Source organism: Mytilus galloprovincialis, chromosome 3, assembly GCF_965363235.1.
Source record: "Mytilus galloprovincialis chromosome 3, xbMytGall1.hap1.1, whole genome shotgun sequence".
NCBI classification, from domain to species: domain Eukaryota; kingdom Metazoa; phylum Mollusca; class Bivalvia; order Mytilida; family Mytilidae; genus Mytilus; species Mytilus galloprovincialis.
Genome location: NC_134840.1, coordinates 17,466,926 through 17,476,079, shown reverse-complemented (window position 1 = coordinate 17,476,079; position 9,154 = coordinate 17,466,926). Strand labels below are relative to the sequence as shown.

General features: G+C 31.8%; 1 long non-coding RNA gene across 1 annotated transcript; it reads right to left on the bottom strand.

The window, feature by feature from the left end:
* Positions 1–3,948: 3,948 nt before the first annotated feature.
* LOC143067289 (uncharacterized) lies at positions 3,949–6,497 on the bottom strand. The gene is made up of 2 exons (XR_012975911.1): positions 6,366–6,497; positions 3,949–4,524 (listed from the first exon to the last, which is right to left on the bottom strand). It is a non-coding gene; the product is annotated as an uncharacterized LOC143067289 (long non-coding RNA).
* Positions 6,498–9,154: the final 2,657 nt, after the last annotated feature.

The window sequence follows — 9,154 nt, the reverse complement described above, 5'->3', positions numbered from 1 at the left end:
GTTTCAAACCGGAAGTCACGGTCCTATCTATGAATAAAAGTCAGTCTGATGACGGAATCATATCCGGACTCCTTTTTTGTCGTTTTTCTCCCAAAATAACTCAATCTGAATAATCATAAGAATGGATGACAAATGCGACTATGCAAGTAACCTATAGGACACAGAGGCATGATGATTGATTTATTGTGGAAGGAAGAGAAGCGACACACAAAATGAGGTCTTCTCGTTTAATAGTATAGATATCACGTTAGATTACATTTCTAGAACTAACGCGATAGTTTTGGACATTAACGCGATAAAATGTGGAAATAACGCGTTAGTTTTGCAAAGTAACGCGATAGTTAAACAAAATAACGCGTTATTTTTTACTATCTCGTGATTTATAAATATCGCGTTATTTATGAACATTAACGCGTTAGTTTGATAATATTTCAAATAAATAGCAAAAATCAAATTTCGCGATAGTTTTTTGTAATAACGCGTTATTTTTGGACACTAACGCGATAAAACGAAGAAATGACGCGTTAGTTTAACAAATTAACGCGATAGTTTTACAAAGTAACGCGTTATTTTCACTAACGCGATATTATTTTCACTAACGCGATAGAATATCCCGCAAATGATATGAACGGCCACTCATAACAAGAAGACAATATAAATACACAAAAAAAAAAGACACACAGAGGTCGGTATTTTGCAGTATCGTACAGTTACTATATAGATTTTTTGGGGGAAAGAAGCGATAAGTTAATACGTTTTCACAATATAACATACTAGAACGCCAGCTTTGTATGAACTGGACATATAATGCATATGTTCAAAACATCATAGATTTTCTTGATAATATTGTAAAAAGTAACCAAGAGCAATTAATAAGTTATCACCAACTTACATTTTCTATATACAATACGTTTAGTGGTAATAATTTTGTGAGTTTTTGTATTTTGTTTTCCGTTATAATATGCAATTGTCAAATTTGGTAAATGACCAAGTACGCCAATTAAAGCCTTCATAGTTGAATTTTTACCAGTTTTAAGTACAAATGTACAAAATGTATTGTAAAAATTATTATAAAGAAAATATCGATTTAAAAGGGAAAGTCCGTTATCAAATTCAATGTCTTTCACATGATGAAGAAAAATCCATATCTCAGAACCATATATCTCAAGATCGAGTCTACTATAGACTATCGAACGACGAACATTCAATATTTTTGTTGAGCTGGTATGAGTTAAAGAGTGAGGCAAATAAACTCATCATTGTGCCTTATTAGCTTGTTGGGATAATATATTTTGACGGTTTGCCGAAATTCACCGTTTTAGTAAGAGTGCTTGTCGTAATACAATAGACGTTAACTTTGAAAGAATAAAGATATATTTTTAAGTACCTTTATATTAACAATGATAGTAGTCCTTTCGTTTTTGCTGCACTGGGATATTTAACATATTGTGTTGAATTCTGATATGTTTTTACCAAGATAGAATTGCATTCGAATACGTAATGGTCTTCATTAACAATAGCATTTGAACACACATTTCATTATCTCGTCTTTCGAATTATTGTACCAGCTAACCACCTCTACTGGAGTTTTCACATTACAGCATCTCAATTTAGAAATATATTTTAAAACGTTTCAATTAAACAGACCGTAAAATTCTTCTCTGAAAGAATTGTCAATTTGACAACGTCATTTTTGAATATGTGCATCTTTAAGATTTTGTTTCAGAACGATTTTTGGGTGATATATTAGTACATCTTTTTACGATTGTTTCGATTTTATCTTTATTCACTTCGATGTTCCATTGTAAAACATAATTTCTAAAGTTTGTGAAAAAGTTGCTGGAATGCCTCTATGATCGGAATCCAAATTTGTAACATAATCATAACTAGCTTTTCATTCTCTCCAGCATGCTATTAGATGTGTGTTTGAAATATAAGTAAATTTCTTAAAATGTATACTGACAAGTATTATTGGTCTATAATTAATTGGGTTTACAAAGTCCTTTTTCGGCACAGATATAAAAATTCTATAACTTCGATTTTCAGGATAATGACCATTTACCCCCAAAAAAGTAAAAATGGCACAAAAAGTTCTGAATCGGACAGGAACATTTCTCCTATAATTTTATGAAATCTAGCACTTTTACCCATTCGAACATTTTTAATTGCATCTTTAATTTTAAATCTGTGATAGCGCAGTCAAGTTTATCAATAGATAAATTGTTCATATTTGGATCTTCCAATAAATTTCCGAATTTCTGGCCATATTTCCAAGGCGAAGAACAAATATTCTTTATTTTTTATTCAACTATTATTCCTCATTATTACAACAGATTTATTAGAGCAAAAACTAAAATACATATTTTTTACAAAAGAGATTAACGTCCAGTGGCAAATATTTCATGCATATTCAGGACATATTTAAAAAAAAGAGAAGATTTGAGTTTACTTTTGATTTTTGGTCCTAACAGAAAACATAACCTTAATTTTCAAGAAAATAATTTTTATTTTTCATTCATAAATCATTGCTCATCTCTGTCATATTATAGTATCTTGTCACCTTTCACACTACTAATTGGTAAACAAACATAGGCTTTAATTTTCTTGTGATAAGTTAATGACACCTATCATAAATCCCACCTTTCCATTGACTTATCAAGTCATTCTGAGGATAAAACCGGAAAACCATTGTTACCTAATTATTACTCAACACTAACAGATATCCGGTATTATCCGTATATAAATCGATGCAACTAATATATTTTATTACTCCTTAATTATGCCTTCGTTTCTTAACGACTTCAAATCGCTAGTCATCAGAGAGAAGAAGCCCTCCAAGTTCGACATATTCAAGAAAACGGACTATTGTTTCAACAGAGCTTGCCAACAAGTAAAAGCTTTAAACATTAGATACGCCGAAACTAGCACCAGATACAGGAAAGCTTTAACCACGGGAATGATGAATGAGGCTTACCATTTATACGTGAAGATAACCATAATCGAAGGGGTGCGGACAGCATATCACCAATACACTAGACAAAAGGCGCTTGAGCTGGCAAACCTCAGACTGGAACTTTTTGGTGAAGAGGTTGATATAGTCGAAGAGTCTGATGATATCTACTGAGAAGCAGTACATGGCTTAACAATGATGAAACAGTCCTTTTCATGGCTTTACAAATTATTCAGAAAGAATCTTCATTTGTTGTACCTTTACATGACTTATTTCAAAAGAAACCCACTTATAAACTTCAGTTGTTTGTTAATTTTTTCTAAGCATATTGATTTTTGAAACTTTTTATTATTTTTTTTATAAATCATAGATCTCGGTCGAAATTTTGAAATATATTTGCAAATGCATATCGGCTAACCTGAAACGTTATTATCCAGAAAAGAAAATAACTATTTATGAACTATATCACTTTCATTTTATGTTACAAGTCTTTAATAATCTGTATATTCCACATACGTTTTATATATTTTCCTGCAATCAGCAATCTCATGAAGCTATTTGACAAATGCCACGACTTGTACAAAAAAGTCGAGCGCTTTTCTGTCTACATATTATAATTTTCGAGATATTTGGCAAAACTTCAAACAATTTTTTGGGTAAACTTCATAATTTAACGGTAATAACTGTTTAAAAGTCGTTTGACATTATTGAAATAAATAAACAATATGAAGATCTCACATTCTGATCTTTTTTGGCCTTGTCAGATTTTCTCTAGTACCATGCATATGCATATGATAAGATAACTTTTCTCTTGTTTATTTCTTATGATTACTTGAACGTTTTCTCATAGATTCATCAATACCCTTTAATAACGGGGATATGTAAGTTCAGTTTGTCATAATTATAAATTATCAGTTTTCTGTTAATTTACTCTTCGTTAGTATTGGAATTATTTTTTTTTTAAAAGTGTAGACAGTGACATAAAAACGAGAAAAGTATAGGATAAAATGCTTTATTTGACACATAATCTGAGTTTTATAATTTTTACAACGTTTATACTGCAATTTTGAGCACTTACAATTTTTGACCAAAAATAAATGCTTGAAATTTAATAAATGTTCGGTATTTTGGCTTTTTTGTATCTTTTTAGAGGTACTCTAAATGTCACTGATTTTTTGGTGTCAAACAGCTCAGCTTCTTCCTCTAAAAATCCCTTTGTTGTTATTCTCGGTAGACAAATGTCGTCAAATTCATCGCCTCCTTTGCTTTGTTTTGTTTTAATCTTTTTCTCTTTCTTTTTAGATTTCTTGCCGCTGTTTGATTTTGAAGATCTATGATTTTGTCTCTTACGCTTAGAATAAAATGTTTTTATTCTGTCTTTTAATCGCTTCATTCCGTGGTTTTTATTTTTCCGAAGACGAAATTTCAATATCCCTTTTAACTGTCTCTCTGAACTGGTTGATTTATTCAAGTTTCTATCAGATTTATTTGCCATCTTCTCCTTTTCCCGCGCTAACACACAATTCAACAACCCAACTTATTACTGGACACAATAATGTGTCCATTTCTTTATTCTGAAAGTATAAATTAGAAGTATATATTCATTAATTGAAAACCAATGAGCAATTTAGAATAGTGGAAGGACTAAAAGTAATAATAAAAGAAAGCATGCACTCTTTGTCTTGACTTCTTTACTGATCATGTTTCTTGAAATTGATTTTTAGCTCACCTGGCCCGAAGAGCCAAGTGAGCTTTTCCCATCACTTGGCGTCCGTCGTCCGTCGTCGTCGTCGTTAACTTTTACAAAAATCTTTTCCTCTGAAACTACTGGGCCAAATTAAACCAAACTTGGCCACAATCATCATTGGGGTATCTAGTTTAAAAATGTGTGGCGTGACCCGACCAGCCAACCAAAATGGCTGCCATGGCTAAAAATAGAACATAGGGGTAAAATGCAGTTTTTGGCTTATAACTCAAAAACCAAACATTTAGAGCAAATCTGACATGGAGTCAAATTGTTTATCAGGTCAAGATCTTTCTGCCCTCAAATTTTCAGATGAATCCGACAACCCGTTGTTGGCTTGCTGCCCCTGAATTGGTAATTTTAGGGATTTTTTGCTGTTTTTGGTTATTATCTTGAAGATTATTATAGATAGAGATAAACTGTAATTTCTAACAGCAATAATGTTCAGCAAAGTTAGATTTACAAATAAGTCAACATGACCAAAATGGTCAGTTGACGCCTTTAGGAGTTATTGACCTTTATAGTCATTTTTTAACCATTTTTCGTAAATCTTAGTAATCTTTTACAAAAATCTTCTCCTCTGAAACTACTGGGCCAAATTAATCCAAACTTGGCCACAATCATCTTTGGGGTATCTAATTTAAAAAAATATGTCCGGTGTCCAACCAAAATGGCTGCCACGGCTAACAATACAACATAGGGGTAAAATGCAGTTTTTGGCTTATAACTCAAAAACCAAAGCATTTAGAGAAAATCTGACAGGGTTAAATTGCCTACCAGGTCAAGATCCATCTGCCCTGATATTTTAACATGGATCGGACAACCCGTTGTTAGGTTACTGCCCTGAATTGGTAATTTTAAGGAAATTTTGCCGTTTTTTGTTATTATCTTGAATATTATTATAGATAGAGATAAACTGTAAACAACAATAATGTTCAGCAAAACAAGATCTACAAATAAGTTTTCATGACCAAAATAGTCAATTGACCCCTTAAGGAGTTATTGCTCTTTATAGTTAATTTTTAGCATTTTTCATAATTTTTTGTAAATTTTTAGAAAATATTTTCCACTGTAATTACTGGGCCAAGTTCATTATAGGTAGAGATAATTGTAGCAACAAGAATGTTCAGTAAAGTAAGATCTACAAACACATCACCATCACCAAAACACAATTATGTCATGAATTTATCTGTGTCCATTGTTTAATATGCACATAGTCCAAGGTGAGCGACACAGGCTCTTGAGAGCCTCTAGTTTGTTTTAAGACAACATTTTGTGTTTAATTTCATTAATTGATGATGACACTGTATGCCATTGTGCGATAGCTGACACAATGACGGTTCATAACTTCTTTTAGAAATTATTAACCTTCTCGCTTGAAATATCTGAGTTGATGTCGAAAACGGCTTCAGTACCGTGATATAATAAAAGTAATTTGTAAAGTAACTTGTACAAGTTTATTAGTTATAAACCAGAAGTTTATTCAGCTAAATTGATCATCGGTCTAGAAAGAAGCATGCATAGTTAAAACTTGATAACAAAAAAAAAAAAATACAATAAAAAAATAAAAAACAATTAACTACATACAACTGTTTTTCGTTGACCAAAATTGTATAAAATTATATTTAAATGTTATTAAAAGTTTGTTTCTTAAGAAGTAATGAAACTTACGTTGTCTGGACATTTATATCACAAAGTGCAATATACTACTTCTACTCGAAAGTGACTTCGAAAAGGTTACGTTTCTAGGCGACGATAGTGTGCATGCACCAATCATGTCACAATACCCTCCTTGACGACGTCAGGATTTTTTTTTTAGTTTACGAATTTCATGTTTTGATGTAGATTGGAGAATACGATAGAATGGGTAATACTTTGCCAAATTTTAGTTTCATATTATGTTATTTTAAAAAATTATAACAAAAAGTATGGGTCAAGGACCTTTTTTTTTTTTTTTTTTAGAAAAACCGATGGGACTGCACTACGCAATAACTACCTGAAAATATTTCGCCAATTTTGCAGACAAATGTAAGAGATAAAGATCTTGTTTACTGATCATTGTACAGTTTCACACAAAACATGGATAACAACTTGATATGTTTTTCAAGAGCATTAACTCATTAACAGGAATCGATTGCTGATTTTGGTTACATGGAGTTCTTTGTACCCGAAGATCTATTCCTGCATTAAAAGGAATCGTTGCTGATTTTGGTTACATGGAGTTTTTTGTACCCGAAGATATATTCCTGTTGATAATTTTTGCCATAATAAACAATAATGAATTATTTCAGTTTACCAATACCACGGTTTCATAAGCATAGGCAGCCATTTTGGCTATCAGGCGGGATTATACGACACATCAGAAGATACATCAAGGTGGATAGTGACCATTTATGGTTCCAATTGTATTGGTTCAGTAGTTGCAGAGAACACTTGAGATTTTGTTTGTTTGTAAAAGTTGATTCAAGACTAGAATGCTCCATTGGTCTTTGTGTCATCTGAACCTGGGACTTTCTTTATCATAGAAAGTTTGAGCTAAAAATGAGGATACATGATTATTAGAAGTGATTTGTAAATGGTCAAATCTGGATCGAGGTGAACAAATGTGCAGATGTAACATTTATCTGTATACTATAGTAGTATGAAACAAATCCTTTATTACAGAAAAATATTTTAGCTCTTTTATCCATTTATAGATCCTGCCATCATGCCACAGGCACTTGTCTTAGAAATTTTTTTCATATATACCTTATTATAACAAGGTATATAGGAAATTTTTTTCTGAGACAAGTGCCTGTGCATCATGCACACATTTCTGCTGTGTAAAAATTGCTCTTCATCTACTATGCATTTGCCAAAAAGTAATGATCAAAGAACAATAACTGCCATAAGGAGTCAACTGAGTTTTGAGCTGTGTTGACCATTATGCAGATCTTGTTTTCCTGATAATATTTAATGTTAATTTCTTTCTGTTCCTAAATTCACCAAGTATTATACACAACCATTTAAGGGCTAACAACTCAGTGCTGTTAGAAATTGACTGATGCATTAACTCCTAACAAGTTATCTTGTAGTTTTAATGTAAGTGGACTTTTTAAATCTCATCATTCTGAACTTTTATCAGATTTTCTCCATCTTCATTGGCCCCCTTGCAATCGAACCTGCTTACGAGAGCCTGTTCTATGTTCACTTATTATTGCAATTTTTGAAGAATGTCAGTGGAAATCTATACAGATATATGTAGTTACCAGACTGCAAATTCTTATCAGAGAATAGTGACAGTCACTTTATTCTCCTTGCATTAGTTGCTGAATTGACAGTACTGTAATTAGCCTTCAATTCACGAGTCATATATATTGTTGAAGGGCTGTCAATATGCCTTTCAGTAATTTGAATGACATTATTTTGTGTTACTTGGAATTCTGTAAAACTATCATACAAGTGAGAGGTTTAACGAGCTATTCAACCAGGTTTAATCATCAATGTTCAATAGAAGAAAATGCCTGTTACAAGGCAGGAAAAAGACAGTGGTGTTCAATTGACTTGACCTGTTCCAAGCTTTTGATTTTGACCTTTGGTAAAGGACAATTTCCTTGGATTTTTTTAGGAGACCATTTCATTAAAATGAATGTAAAAGGGTAGAAAGGGCAGTTTTATTTTTTAGGCATCCGTCAGTAATGGTTGTATAAATTCAGTAATTGTTGTATGTATAAGTTGTGTGTATTCTTATCGAAATTATAATGTCAAAATCTGTGAAGTATACATTATAAAAAAGAAGATGTGGTATGATTGCCAATGAGAAAACTATCAACAAAAGACCAAAATGACACAGACATTAACAACTATAGGTCACCGTACGGCCTTCAACAATGAGCAAAGCCCATACCGCATAGTGAGCTATAAAAGGCCCCGATAAGACAATGTAAAACAATTCAAATGAGAAAACTAGCAGCCTTATTTATGTAAAAAAATGAACGAAAAACAAATACCTACAAACTTATATACTTAAAAATCCAAACAGCTATTCAGTAAGCATTGATGTATTCATGGATCAAGTTCCAATCTCTGCATGTTGTCAACAGAGCTCTGAACCAGGATCCTTAGCTAATGGTTGCTGGTCTATAATAATGATATACAAAGTATTGCCACAACTACAAAGGGTGGTTTAGGTAACATATATACTTCACAGATTTAAGATGTTTTAGTAAAGAAAATACAATTTTTGTTGAAACAAGCTTTTAGTTTTCAGATCTGTTTATAACATTAAATAAATCTAATTTTATAATCAATAATAAATCCTGTAAATGATTCTGTTTTAATATAACACTTCTTGAGTTAATATGATACTACTATAATAGACAGACTATTAAACCATAGGAAGCTTTCATTGTATAGAATATTTCTCATGTACATCTAATCCAAATCATTTTCATGAAAGGAAAACAACAATTCTAAAAGTC